The sequence below is a fragment of the Phyllobates terribilis genome, unplaced genomic scaffold (genome assembly GCF_046119375.1).
Source record: "Phyllobates terribilis strain yellow unplaced genomic scaffold, ASM4611937v1 Scaffold_9__5_contigs__length_417890890, whole genome shotgun sequence".
NCBI lineage: Eukaryota > Metazoa > Chordata > Amphibia > Anura > Dendrobatidae > Phyllobates > Phyllobates terribilis.
Genome location: NW_027362769.1, coordinates 302,251,250 through 302,266,990, shown reverse-complemented (window position 1 = coordinate 302,266,990; position 15,741 = coordinate 302,251,250). Strand labels below are relative to the sequence as shown.

The 15,741-nt window shown below is 35.8% G+C and overlaps 1 non-coding gene across 1 annotated transcript; it reads right to left on the bottom strand.

Moving 5' to 3' along the window:
* Positions 1 to 14,669: 14,669 nt before the first annotated feature.
* TRNAT-UGU (transfer RNA threonine (anticodon UGU)) lies at positions 14,670 to 14,743 on the bottom strand. The gene has a single exon. It is a non-coding gene; the product is annotated as a tRNA-Thr (tRNA).
* Positions 14,744 to 15,741: the final 998 nt, after the last annotated feature.

The window sequence follows — 15,741 nt, the reverse complement described above, 5'->3', positions numbered from 1 at the left end:
ATAGTTAAAAAAAACACTGCTGTAACTTTTTTAAAGCTTCATCCCATATTTCTTCCTTTTTAGCACTTAGAGCAGATTCTTAATCCCACTATTGCAATATTGGAGAAACCGATGTTGTACACAATTGAAATCCACATTTTGAGGTTTAGAAGCTTTACTCGGAAAAGAATGCAGTGCTGAGATAAGAACTCAGGATCTCCTATTTACAAGACAGGCACTTTAACCACCTAAGCCACAGCACCACAAGCTGATGAGTAGGACAGGAAAGCCAGTGACGATTTAATCACTAATTAAAAATTTCAAGCGTTTAACTGAGCAAAACAACATAAAGCTTGAGTTCCATTCCATGCAGAGCATAATCATGGAATAAGATGTCGCTCTCAGTCTTGGCAATTGAGAAACCAAGTAATTTTTGAAGAGCAGTATTTAAAAGGACAATGACAAATTTGTAGAATAGTAAAAAAAAAAACACTGCTGTAACTTTTTTAAAGCTTCATCCCATCTTTCTTCCTTTTTAGCACTTAGAGCAGATTCTTAATCCCACTATTGCACTATTGTAGAGATCAATGTTGTACACAATTGAAGTCCACATTTTGAGGTTTGAAAGCTTTACTCGGAAAAGAAGGCAGTGCTGAAATTTGAGCTCAGGATCTTCTGTTTACAAGACAGGTGCTTTAACCAACTAAGCCACAGCACCACAAGTTGATGAGGAGGACAGGAAAGCCAGGGAGGATTTAATAGCTATTCAATAATTTCAAGTGGTTAACTGAGCAAAACAGCATTAAGCTTGTGTAGTATTCCATGCAAAGCATAGTCATGGAATAAGATGTCGCTCTCAGCCTTGTCAATTGAGAAACCAAGTAATTTTTGAAGAGCATTATTTAAAAGGACAATGAGAAATTTGTGGAATAGTAAAAAAAAACATTGCTGTAACTTTTTTAAAGCTTCATCCCATATTTCTTCCTTTTTAGCACTTAGAGCAGATTCTTAGTCCCACTATTGCACTTTCGTAGAGATCGATGTTGTACACAATTGAAGTCAGCATTTTGAGGTTTAAAAGCTTTACTCGGAAAAGAAGGCAGTGCTGAGATTTGAGCTCAGGATCTTCTGTTTACAAGACAGGCGCTTTAACCAACTAAGCCACAGCACCACAAGCTGATGAGGAGGACAGGAAAGCCAGGGAGGATTTAATAACTAATCAATAATTTCAAGTGGTTAACTGAGCAAAACAACATTAAGCTTGTGTAGTATTCCATGCAAAGCATAATCATGGAATAAGATGTCGCTTTCAGTCTTGGCAATTGAGAAACCAAGTAATTTTTGAAGAGCATTATTTAAAAGGACAATGAGAAATTTGTGGAATAGTAAAAAAAAAAACACTGCTGTAACTTTTTTAAAGCTTCATCCCATATTTCTTCCTTTTTAGCACTTAGAGCAGATTCTTAATCCCACTATTGCAATATTGGAGAGATCGATGTTGTACAAAATTGAAATCCACATTTTGAGGTTTAGAAGCTTTACTTGGAAAAGAATGCAGTGCTGAGATAAGAACTCAGAATCTCCTGTTTACAAGAAAGGCTCTTTAACCACATAAGCCACAGCACCACAAGCTGATGAGTAGGACAGGAAAGCCAGTGACGATTTAATCACTAATTAAAAATTTCAAGCGTTTAACTGAGCAAAACAACATAAAGCTTGAGTTCCATTCCATGCAGAGCATAATCATGGAATAAGATGTCGCTCTCAGTCTTGGCAATTGAGAAACCAAGTAATTTTTGAAGAGCATTATTTAAAAGGACAATGACAAATTTGTAGAATAGTAAAAAAAAAAACACTGCTGTAACTTTTTTAAAGCTTCATCCCATCTTTCTTACTTTTTAGCACTTAAAGCAGATTCTTAATCCCACTATTGCACTATCGTAGAGATCGATGTTGTACACAATTGAAGTCCACATTTTGAGGTTTGAAAGCTTTACTCGGAAAAGAAGGCAGTGCTGAAATTTGAGCTCAGGATCTTATGTTTACAAGACAGGTGCTTTAACCAACTAAGCCACAGCACCACAAGCTGATGAGGAGGACAGGAAAGCCAGTGAGGATTTAATCACTAATTAAAAGTTTCAAGTGGTTAACTAAGCAAAACAACATTAAGCTTGAGTAGTATTCCATGCAAAGCATAATCATGGAATAAGATGTCGCTCTCAGTCTTGGCACTTGAGAAACCAAGCAATTTTTGAAAAGCATTATTTAAAAGGACAATGAGAAATTTGTAGAATAGTTAAAAAAAACACTGCTGTAACTTTTTTAAAGGTTCATCCCGTCTTTCTTCTTTTTAGCACTTAGAGCAGATTCTTAATCCAACTATTGTAGAGATCGATGTTGTACACAATTGAAATCCACATTTTGAGGTTTAGAAGCTTTACTCGGAAAAGAATGGAGTGCTGAGATTTGAGCTCAGGATCTTCTGTTTGCAAGACAGGCGCTTTAACCAACTAAGCCACAGCAACACAAGCTGATGAGGAGGACAGGAAAGCCAGTGAGAATTTAAGCACTAATTAAAAATTTCAAGTGGTTAACTGAGAAAAACAACATTAAGCTTGAGTTCCAATCCATGCAGAGCATAATCATGGAATAAGATGTCGCTCTCAGTCTTGTCAATTGAGTAACCAAGTACTTTTTGAAGAGCATTATTTAAAAGGACAATGAGAAATTTGTAGAATAGTAAAAAAACACTGCTGTAACTTTTTTAAAGCTTCATCCCATCTTTCTTCCTTTTTAGCACTTAGAGCAGTTTCTTAATCCCACTATTGGACTATCATAGAGATCGATGTTGTACACAATTGAAGACCACATTTTGAGGTTTAAAAGTTTTACTCGGAAAAGAAAGAAATGCTGAGATTTGAACTCAGAATCTCCTGTTTACAAGTCAGGCGCTTTAACCACCTAAGCCACAGCACCACAAGCTGATGAGAAAGACAGGAAAGCCAGTGAGGATTTAATCACTAATTAAAAGTTTCAAGTGGTTAACTAAGCAAAACATCATTAAGCTTGAGTAGTATTCCATGCAAAGCATAATCATGGAATAAGATGTCGCTCTCAGTCTTGGCAATTGAGAAACCAAGTAATTTTTGAAGAGCATTATTTAAAAGGACAATGAGAAATTTGTGGAATAGTAAAAAAAAAACACTGCTGTAACTTTTTTAAAGCTTCATCCCATCTTTCTTCATTTTTAGCACTTACAGCAGATTCTTAATCCCACTATTGCACTATTGTAGAGATCGATGTTGTACACAATTGAAGTCCACATTTTGAGGTTTAAAAGCTTTACTCGGAAAAGAAGGCAGTGCTGAGATTTGAACTCAGGATCATCCTGTTTACAAGTCACGTGCTTTAACCAACCAAGCCACAGCACCACAAGCTGATGAAGAGGACAGGAAAGCCAGTGAGGAGTTAATCACTAATTAAAAATTTCAAGTGGTTAACTGAGCAAAACAACATTAAGCTTGAGTAGTATTCCATGCAAAGCATAATCATGGAATAAAATGTCGCTCTCAGTCTTGGCACTTGAGAAACCAAGTAATTTTTGAAGAGCATTATTTAAAAGGACAATGAGAAATTTGTAGAATAGTTAAAAAAAACACTACTGTAACTTTTTTAAATGTTCATCCCGTCTTTCTTCCTTTTTAGCACTTAGAGCAGATTCTTAATCCCACTATTGCACTATCGTAGAAATCGATGTTGTACACAATTGAAGTCAGCATTTTGAGGTTTAAAAGCTTTACTCGGAAAAGAAGGCAGTGCTGAGATTTGAGCTCAGGATCTTCTGTTTACAAGACAGGCGCTTTAACCAACTAAGCCACAGCACCACAAGCTGATGAGGAAGACAGGATAGCCAGGGAGGATTTAATAACTAATCAATAATTTCAAGTGGTTAACTGAGCAAAACAACATTAAGCTTGTGTAGTATTCCATGCAAAGCATAATCATGGAATAAGATGTCGCTCTCAGTCTTGGCAATTGAGAAACCAAGTAATTTTTGAAGAGCATTATTTAAAAGAACAATGAGAAATTTGTGGAATAGTAAAAAAAAACACTGCTGTAACTTTTTTAAAGCTTCATACCATATTTCTTCCTTTTTAGCACTTATAGCAGATTCTTAATCCCACTATTGCACTATCGTAGAGATTGATGTTGTACACAATCTAAATCCACATTTTGAGGTTGAGAAGCTTTACTCGGAAAAGGAGGCAGTGCTGAGATTAGAACTCAGGATCTCCTTTTTACAAGACAGGCACTTTAACCAACTAAGCCACAGCACCACAAGCTGATGAGTAGGACAGGAAAGCCAGTGATGATTTAATCACTAATTAAAAATTTCAAGCATTTAACTGAGGAAAACAACATAAAGCTTGAGTTCCATTCCATGCAGAGCATAATCATGGAATAAGATGTCACTCTCAGTCTTGGCAATTGAGAAACCAAGTAATTTTTGAAGAGCATTATTTAAAAGGACAACGAGAAATTTGTGGAATAGTATAAAAAAGCACTGCTGTAACTTTTTTAAAGCTTCATCCCATATTTCTTCCTTTTTAGCACTTAGAGCAGATTCTTAATCCCACTATTGCAATATCATAGAGATCGATGTTGTATACAATTGAAATCCACATTTTGATGTTTAAAAGCTTTATTTGGAACAGATGGCACTGCTGATATTTGAACTCAGGATCTGCCTGTTTACAAGACAGGCGCTTTAACCAACTAAGCCACAGCACCACAAGCTAATGAAGAGGATAGGAAAGCCAGTGAGGATTTAATCACTAATTAAAAATTTCAAGTGGTTAACTGAGCAAAACAACATTAAGCTTGAGTTCCATTCCGTGCAGAGCATAATCATGGAATAAGATGTCGCTCTCAGTCTTGTCAATTGAGTAACCAAGTAATTTTTCAAGAGCATTATTTAAAAGGATAATGAGAAATTTGTGGAATAGTAAAAAAAACACTGCTGTAACTTTTTTAAAGCTTCATCCCATCTTTCTTCCTTTTTAGCACTTAGAGCAGATTGTTAATCCCACTATTGCACTATCGTAGAGATCGATGTTGTACACAATTGAAGTCCACATTTTGAGGTTTAAAAGCTTTACTCGGAAAAGAAGGCATTGCTGAGATTTGAACTCAGGATCTCCTGTTTACAAAACAGGCGCTTTAACTAACTAAGCCACAGCAACACAAGCTGATGAGGAGGACAGGAAAGCCAGTGAGGATATAATCACTAATTAAAAATTTCAAGTGGTTAACTGAGCAAAACAAGATTAAGCTTGAGTAGTATTCCATGCAAAGCATAATCATGGAATAAGATGTCGCTCTCAGTCTTGGCAATTGAGAAACCAAGTAATTTTTGAAAAGCATTATTTAAAAGGACAATGACAAATTTCTAGAAAAGTAAAAAAAAACACTGCTGTAACTTTTTTAAAGCTTCATCCCGTCTTTCTTCCTTTTTAGCACTTAGAGCAGATTGTTAATCCCACTATTGCACAATCATACAGATCGATGTTGTACACAATTGAAGTCAGTATTTTGAGGTTTAAAAGCTTTACTCGGAAAAGAAGGCAGTGCTGAGATTTGAGCTCAGGAACTTCTGTTTACAAGACAGGCGCTTTAACCAACTAAGCCACAGCACCACAAGCTGATGAGGAGGACAGGAAAGCCAGGGAGGATTTAATAACTAATCAATAATTTCCAGTGGTTAACTGAGCAAAACAACATTAAGCTTGTGTACTATTCCATGCAAAGCATAATCATGGAATAAAATGTCGCTCTCAGTCTTGGCAATTGAGAAACCAAGTAATTTTTGAAGAGCATTATTTAAAAGGACAATGAGAAATTTGTGGAATAGTAAAAAAAAAACACTGCTGTAACTTTTTTAAAGCTTCATCCCATCTTTCTTCATTTTTAGCACTTAGAGCAAATTCTTAATCCCACTATTGCACTATCGTAGAGATCGATGTTGTACACAATTGAAGTCCACATTTTGAGGTTTAAAAGCTTTACTCGGAAAAGAAGGCAGTGCTGAGATTTGAACTCAGGATCTCCTGTTTACAAGTCACGTGCTTTAACCAACCAAGCCACAGCACCACAAGCTGATGAAGAGGACAGGAAAGCCAGTGAGGATTTAATCACTAATTAAAAATTTCAAGTGGTTAACTGAGCAAAACAACATTAAGCTTGAGTAGTATTCCATGCAAAGCATAATCATGGAATAAGATGTCGCTCTCAGTCTTGGCACTTGAGAAACCAAGTAATTTTTGAAGAGCATTATTTAAAAGGACAATGAGAAATTTGTAGAATAGTTAAAAAAAACACTACTGTAACTTTTTTAAATGTTCATCCCGTCTTTCTTCCTTTTTAGCACTTAGAGCAGATTCTTAATCCCACTATTGCACTATCGTAGAAATCGATGTTGTACACAATTGAAGTCAGCATTTTGAGGTTTAAAAGCTTTACTCGGAAAAGAAGGCAGTGCTGAGATTTGAGCTCAGGATCTTCTGTTTACAAGACAGGCGCTTTAACCAACTAAGTCACAGCACCACAAGCTAATGAGGAAGACAGGATAGCCAGGGAGGATTTAATAACTAATCAATAATTTCAAGTGGTTAACTGAGCAAAACAACATTAAGCTTGTGTAGTATTCCATGCAAAGCATAATCATGGAATAAGATGTCACTCTCAGTCTTGGCAATTGAGAAACCAAGTAATTTTTGAAGAGCATTATTTAAAAGAACAATGAGAAATTTGTGGAATAGTAAAAAAAAACACTGCTGTAACTTTTTTAAAGCTTCATACCATATTTCTTCCTTTTTAGCACTTATAGCAGATTCTTAATCCCACTATTGCACTATCGTAGAGATCGATGTTGTACACAATCTAAATCCACATTTTGAGGTTAAGAAGCTTTACTCGGAAAAGAAAGCAGTGCTGAGATTAGAACTCAGGATCTCCTTTTTACAAGACAGGCACTTTAACCAACTAAGCCACAGCACCACAAGCTGATGAGTAGGACAGGAAAGCCAGTGATGATTTAATCACTAATTAAAAATTTCAAGCATTTAACTGAGGAAAACAACATAAAGCTTGAGTTCCATTCCATGCAGAGCATAATCATGGAATAAGATGTCACTCTCAGTCTTGGCAATTGAGAAACCAAGTAGTTTTTGAAGAGCATTATTTAAAAGGACAACGAGAAATTTGTGGAATAGTATAAAAAAGCACTGCTGTAACTTTTTTAAAGCTTCATCCCATATTTCTTCCTTTTTAGCACTTAGAGCAGATTCTTAATCCCACTATTGCAATATCATAGAGATCGATGTTGTATACAATTGAAATCCACATTTTGATGTTTAAAAGCTTTATTTGGAACATATGGCACTGCTGATATTTGAACTCAGGATCTGCCTGTTTACAAGACAGGCGCTTTAACCAACTAAGCCACAGCACCACAAGCTAATGAAGAGGTCAGGAAAGCCAGTGAGGATTTAATCACTAATTAAAAATTTCAAGTGGTTAACTGAGCAAAACAACATTAAGCTTGAGTTCCATTCCATGCAGAGCATAATCATGGAATAAGATGTCGCTCTCAGTCTTGTCAATTGAGTAACCAAGTAATTTTTCAAGAGCATTATTTAAAAGGATAATGAGAAATTTGTGGAATAGTAAAAAAAACACTACTGTAACTTTTTTAAAGCTTCATCCCATCTTTCTTCCTTTTTAGCACTTAGAGCAGATTGTTAATCCCACTATTGCACTATCGTAGAGATCGATGTTGTACACAATTGAAGTCCACATTTTGAGGTTTAAAAGCTTTACTCGGAAAAGAAGGCATTTCTGAGATTTGAACTCAGGATCTCCTGTTTACAAAACAGGCGCTTTAACTAACTAAGCCACAGCAACACAAGCTGATGAGGAGGACAGGAAAGCCAGTGAGGATATAATCACTAATTGAAAATTTCAAGTGGTTAACTGAGCAAAACAAGATTAAGCTTGAGTAGTATTCCATGCAAAGCATAATCATGGAATAAGATGTCGCTCTCAGTCTTGGCAATTGAGAAACCAAGTAATTTTTGAAAAGCATTATTTAAAAGGACAATGACAAATTTCTAGAAAAGTAAAAAAAAAAACACTGCTGTAACTTTTTTAAAGCTTCATCCCATCTTTCTTCCTTTTTAGCACTTAGAGCAGATTCTTAATCCCACTATTGCACTATCGTAGTGATCGATGTTGTACACAATTGAAGTCAGCATTTTGAGGTTTAAAAGCTTTACTCGGAAAAGAAAGCAGTGCTGAAATTTGAGCTCATGATCTTCTGTTTACAAGACAGGCGCTTTAACCAACTAAGCCACAGCACCACAAGCTGATGAGTAGGACAGGAAAGCCAGGGAGGATTTAATAACTAATCAATAATTTCACGTAGTTAACTGAGCAAAACAACATTAAGCTTGTGTAGTATTCCATGCAAAGCACAATCATAGAATAAAATGTCGCTCTCAATCTTGGCAAATGAGAAACCAAGTAATTTTTGAAGAGCATTATTTAAAAGGACAATGAGAAATTTGTGGAATAGTAAAAAAAACCACCGCTGTAACTTTTTTAAAGCTTCATCCCACATTTTTTCCTTTTTAGCACTTAGAGCAGATTCTTAATCCCACTATTGCACTATCGTAGAGATCGAGGTTGTACACAATTGAAATCCACATTTTGAGGTTTAGAAGCTTTACTCGGAAAAGAAGGCAGTGCTGAGATTAGAACTCAGGATCTCCTCTTTACAAGACAAGCACTTTAGCCAACTAAGCCACAGCACCACAAGCTGATGAGGAGGACAGGAAAGCCAGTGAGGATTTAATCACTAATTAAAAATTTCAAGTGGTTAACTGAGCAAAACAACATTAAGCTTGAGTTCCATTCCATGCAGAGCATAATCATGGAATAAGATGTCGCTCTCAGTCTTGTCAATTGAGTAACCAAGTAATTTTTCAAGAGCATTATTTAAAAGGATAATGAGAAATTTGTGGAATAGTAAAAAAACCACTGCTGTAACTTTTTTAAAGCTTCATCCCATCTTTCTTCCTTGTTAGCACTTAGAGCAGATTGTTAATCCCACTATTGCACTATCGTAGAGATGGATGTTGTACATAATTGAAGTCCACATTTTGAGGTTTAAAAGCTTTACTCAGAAAAGAAAGCAGTTCTGACATTTGAACTCAGAATCTCCTGTTTACAAGACAGGCGTTTTAACCAATTAAGCCACAGCACCACAACTGATGAGAAGGACAGGAAAGCCAGTGAGGATTTAATCACTAATTAAAAATTTCAAGTGGTTAACTGAGCAAAACAACATTAAGCTTGAGTTCCATTCCATGCAGAGCATAATCATGGAATAAGATGTCGCTCTCAGTCTTGTCAATTGAGTAACCAAGTAATTTTTGAAGAGCATTATTTAAAAGGACAATGTCAAATTTGTAGAATAGTAAAAAAAAAAACCCTGTTGTAACTTTTTTAAAGCTTCATCCCATCTTTCTTCCTTTTGAGCACTTAGAGCAGATTCTTAATCCCACTATTGCACTATCGTAGAGATTGATGTTGTACATAATTGAAGTCCACATTTTGAGGTTTAAAAGCTTTACTCGGAAAAGAAAGCAGTTTTGAGATTTGAACTCAGGATCTCCTGTTTACAAGACAGGTGCTTTAACCAATTAAGCCACAGCACCACAAGCTAATGAGGAGTACAGGAAAGCCAGTGAGGATTTAATCACTAATTAAAAATTTCAAGTGGTTAGCTGAGCAAAACAACATTAAGCTTGAGTAGTATTCCATGCAAAGCATAATCATGGAATAAAATGTCGCTCTCAGTCTTGGCACTTGAGAAACCAAGTAATTTTTGAAGAGCATTATTTAAAAGGACAATCAGAAATTTGTAGAATAGTTAAAAAAAATCACTGCTGTAAGTTTTTTAAAGCTTCATCCCATCTTTCTTTCTTTTCAGCACTTAGAGCAGGTTCTTAATACCACTATTGCACTATCGTAGAGATCGATGTTGTACACAATTGAAGTCCACATTTTGAGGTTTAAAAGCTTTACTCGGAAAAGAAGACAGTGCTGAGATTTGAACTCAGGATCTTCTGTTTACAAGACAGTTGCTTTAACCAACTAAGCCACAGCACCACAACCTGATAAGGAGGACAGGAAAGCCAGGGAGGATTTAATAACTAATCAATAATTTCAAGTGGTTATTTGAGCAAAAAGAACATTAAGCTTGTGTAGTATTCCATGCAAAGCATAATCATGGAATAAGATGTCGCTCTCAGTCTTGGCAATTGAGAAACCAAGTAATTTTTGAAGAGCATTATTTAAAAGGACAATGAGAAATTTGTGGAATAGTAAAAAAAAACCACTGCTGTAACTTTTTTAAAGCTTCATCTCATATTTATTCCTTTCTAGCACTTAAAGCAGATTCTTAATCCCACTATTGCAGAGATCGATGTTGTACACAATTGAACTCCAGATTTTGATGTTTGAAAGCTTTATTTGGAACATATTGCACTGCTGAGTTTTGAACTCAGGATCTCCTGTTTACAAGACAGGTGCTTTAACCAACTAAGCCACAGCACCACAACTGATGAAGAGGACAGGAAAGCCAGTGAGGATTTAATCACTAATTAAAAATTTCAAGTGTTTAACTGAGCAAAACAAGATAAAGCTTGAGTTCCATTCCATGCAGAGCATAATCATGGAATAAGATGTCGCTCTCAGTCTTGGCAATTGAGAAACCAAGTAATTTTTGAAGAGCATTATTTAAAAGGACAATGACAAATTTGTAGAATAGTAAAAAAAAAATCACTGCTGTAAGTTTTTTAAAGCTTCATCCCATCTTTCTTCCTTTTTAGCACTTAGAACAGATTCTTAATCCCACTATTGCACTATCGTAGAGATTGATGTTGTACACAATTGAAGTCCACATTTTGAGGTTTAAAAGCTTTACTCGGAAAAGAAAGCAGTTTTGAGATTTGAACTCAGGATCTCCTGTTTACAAGACAGGCGCTTTAACCAACTAAGCCACAGCACCACAACTGATGAGGAGGACAGGAAAGCCAGTGAGGATTTAATCACTAATTAAAAATTTCAAGTGGTTAACTGAGCAAAACAACATTAAGCTTGAGTTCCATTCCATGCAGAGCATAATCATGGAATAAGATGTCGCTCTCAGTCTTGTCAATTGAGTAACCAAGTAATTTTTGAAGAGCATTATTTAAAAGGACAATGACAAATTTGTAGAATAGTAAAAAAAAAGAACCCTGCTGTAACTTTTTTAAAGCTTCATCCCATCTTTCTTCCTTTTTAGCACTTAGAACAGATTCTTAATCCCACTATTGCACTATCGTAGAGATTGATGTTGTACACAATTGAAGTCCACATTTTGAGGTTTAAAAGCTTTACTCGGAAAAGAAAGCAGTTTTGAGATTTGAACTCAGGATCTCCTGTTAACAAGACAGGCGCTTTAACCAGCTAAGCCACAGCACCACAACTGATGAGGAGGACAGGAAAGCCAGTGAGGATTTAATCACTAATTAAACATTTCAAGTGGTTAACTTAGCAAAACAACATTAAGCTTGAGTTCCATTCCATGCACAGCATAATCATGGAATAAGATGTCGCTCTCAGTCTTGTCAATTGAGTAACCAAGTAATTTTTGAAGAGCATTATTTAAAAGGACAATGACAAATTTGTAGAATAGTAAAAAAAAAAACCCTGCTGTAACTTTTTTAAAGCTTCATCCCATCTTTCTTCCTTTTTAGCACTTAGAGCAGATTCTTAATCCCACTATTGCACTATCGTAGAGATCGATGTTGTACACAATTAAAGTCCACATTTTGAGGTTTAAAAGCTTTACTCGGAAAAGAAGGCAGTGCTGAAATTTGAGCTCAGGATCTTCTGTTTACAAAACAGGCACTTTAACCAACTAAGCCACAGCACCACAAGCTGAGGAGGAGCACAGGAAAGCTAGGTAGGATTTAATAACTAATCAATAATTTCAAGTGGTTAATTGAGCAAAACAACATTAAGATTGTGTAGTATTCCATGCAAAGCATAATCATGGAATAAGATGTCGCTCTCAGTCTTGGCACTTGAGAAACCAAGTAATTTTTGAAGAGCGTTATTTAAAAGGACAATGAGAAATTTGTGGAAAACTAAAAAAAAACACTGCTGTAACTTTTTTAAAGCTTCATCCCATATTTATTCCTTTTTAGCACTTAGAGCAGATTCTTAATCCCAGTATTGCACTATCGTAGAGATCGATGTTGTACACAATTGAAATCCACATTTTGATGTTTAAAAGCTTTATTTAGAACAGATGGCACTGCTGAGACTTGAACTCAGAATGTCCTGTTTACAAGACAGGTGCTTTAATCAACTAAGCCACAGCACCACAAGCTGATGAGGAGGACAGGAAAGCCAGTGAGGATTTAATCTCTAATTAAAAATTTCAAGTGGTTAACTGAGCAAAACAACATTAAGCTTGAGTTCCATTCCATGCAGAGCATAATCATGGAATAAGATGTCGCTCTCAGTCTTGGCACTTGAGAAACCAAGTAATTTTTGAAGAGCATTATTTAAAAGGACAATGAGAAATTTGTAGAATAGTTAAAAAAAATCACTGCTGTAAGTTTTTTAAAGCTTCATCCCATCTTTCTTTCTTTTCAGCACTTAGAGCAGGTTCTTAATCCCACTCTTGCACTATCGTAGAGATCGATGTTGTACACAATTGAAGTCCACATTTTGAGGTTTAAAAGCTTTACTCGGAAAAGAAGACAGTGCTGAGATTTGACTCAGGATCTTCTGTTTACAAGACAGTTGCCTTAACCAACTAAGCCACAGCACCACAAGCTGATAAGGAGGACTGGAAAGCCAGGGAGGATTTAATAACTAATCAATAATTTCAAGTGGTTAATTGAGCAAAACAACATTAAGCTTGTGTAGTATTCCATGCAAAGCATAATCATGGAATAATATGTCGCTCTCAGTCTTGGCAATTGAGAAACCAAGTAATTTTTGAAGAGCATTGTTTAAAAGGACAATGACAAATTTGTAGAATAGTAAAAAAAAAACCCTGCTGTAACTTTTTTAAAGCTTCATCCCATCTTTCTTCCTTTTTAGCACTTAGAGCAGATTCTTAATCCCACTATTGCACTATCGTAGAGATCGATGTTGTACACAATTAAAGTCCACATTTTGAGGTTTAAAAGCTTTACTCGGAAAAGAAGGCAGTGCTGAGATTTGAGCTCTGGATCTTCTGTTTACAAAACAGGCACTTTAACCAACTAAGCCACAGCACCACAAGCTGAGGAGGAGGACAGGAAAGCCAGGGAGGATTTAATAACTAATCAATAATTTCAAGTGGTTAATTGAGCAAAACAACATTAAGCTTGTGTAGTATTCCATGCAAAGCATAATCATGGAATAAGATGTCGCTCTCAGTCTTGGCAATTGAGAAACCAAGTAATTTTTGAAGAGCATTATTTAAAAGGACAATGACAAATTTGTAGAATAGTAAAAAAAAAACACTGCTGTAACTTTTTTAAAGCTTCATCCCATCTTTCTTCCTTTTTAGCACTTAGAGCAGATTCTTAATCCCACTATAGCACTATCGTAGAGATCGATGTTGTACACAATTGAAGTCCACATATTGAGGTTTAAAAGCTTTACTCGGAAAAGAAAGCAGTTTTGAGATTTGAACTCAGGATCTCCTGTTTACAAGACAGGTGCTTTAACCAACTAAGCCACAGCACCACAACTGATGAGGAGGACAGGAAAGCCAGTGAGGATTTAATCACTAATTAAACATTTCAAGTGGTTAACTTAGCAAAACAACATTAAGCTTGAGTTCCATTCCATGCACAGCATAATCATGGAATAAGATGTCGCTCTCAGTCTTGTCAATTGAGTAACCAAGTAATTTTTGAAGAGCATTATTTAAAAGGACAATGACAAATTTGTAGAATAGTAAAAAAAAAAAATCCTGCTGTAACTTTTTTAAAGCTTCATCCCATCTTTCTTCCTTTTTAGCACTTAGAGCAGATTCTTAATCCCACTATTGCACTATCGTAGAGATCGATGTTGTACACAATTAAAGTCCACATTTTGAGGTTTAAAAGCTTTACTCGGAAAAGAAGGCAGTGCTGAAATTTGAGCTCAGGATCTTCTGTTTACAAGACAGTTGCCTTAACCAACTAAGCCACAGCACCACAACCTGATAAGGAGGACAGGAAAGCCAGGGAGGATTTAATAACTAATCAATAATTTCAAGTGGTTAATTGAGCAAAAACAACATTAAGCTTGTGTAGAATTCCATGCAGAGCATAATCATGGAATAAGATGTCGCTCTCAGTCTTGGCAATTGAGAAACCAAGTAATTTTTGAAGAGCATTATTTAAAAGGACAATGAGAAATTTGTAGAATAGTTAAAAAAAATTACTGCTGTAAGTTTTTTAAAGCTTCATCCCATATTTCTTCCTTTTTAGCACTTAGAGCAGATTCTTAATCCCACTATTGCACTATCGTAGAGATAGATGTTGTTCACAATTGAAATCCACATTTTGATGTTTAAAAACTTTATTTGGAACAGATGGCACTGCTGAGATTTGAACTCAGGATCTCCTGTTTACAAGACAGCCGCTTTAACCAACTAAGCCACAGCACCACAACTGATGAGAAGGACAGGAAAGCCAGTGAGGATTTAATCACTAATTAAAAATTTCAAGTGGTTAACTGAGCAAAACAACATTAAGCTTGAGTTCCATTCCATGCAGAGCATAATCATGGAATAAGATGTCGCTCTCAGTCTTGTCAATTGAGTAACCAAGTAATTTTTGAAGAGCATTATTTAAAAGGACAATGACAAATTTGTAGAATAGTAAAAAAAAACCCTGCTGTAACTTTTTTAAAGCTTCATCCCATCTTTCTTCCTTTTTAGCACTTAGAGCAGATTATTAATCCCACTATTGCACTATCGTAGAGATCGATGTTGTACATAATTGAAGTCCACATTTTGAGGTTTAAAAGCTTTACTCGGAAAAGAAAGCAATTCTGACATTTGAACTCAGGATCTTCTGTTTACAAGACAGGCATTTTAACCAACTAAGCCACAGCACCACAAGCTGATGAGGAGGACAGGAAAGCCAGGGAGGAATTAATAACTAATCAATAATTTCAAGTGGTTAATTGAGCAAAACAACATTAAGCTTGTGTAGTATTCCATGCAAAGCATAATCATGGAATAAGATGTCGCTCTCAGTCTTGGCATTGAGAAACCAAGTAATTTTTGAAGAGCATTATTTAAAAGGACAATGAGAAATTTGTGGAATAGTAAAAAAATACACTGCTGTAACTTTTTTAAAGCTTCATCCCATATTTATTGCTTTTTAGCACTTAAAGCAGATTCTTAATCCCACAATTGCACTATCGTAGAGATCGATGTTGTACACAATTGAAGTCCACATTTTGAGGTTTAAAAGCTTTACTCGGAAAAGAAGGCAGTGCTGAGATTTGAGCTCAGGATCTTCTGTTTACAAAACAAGCGCTTTAACCAACTAAGCCAGAGCACCACAAGCTGATGAGGAGGACAGGAAAGCCAGGGAGGATTTAATAACTAATCAATAATTTCAAGTGGTTAATTGAGCAAAACAACATTAAGCTTGT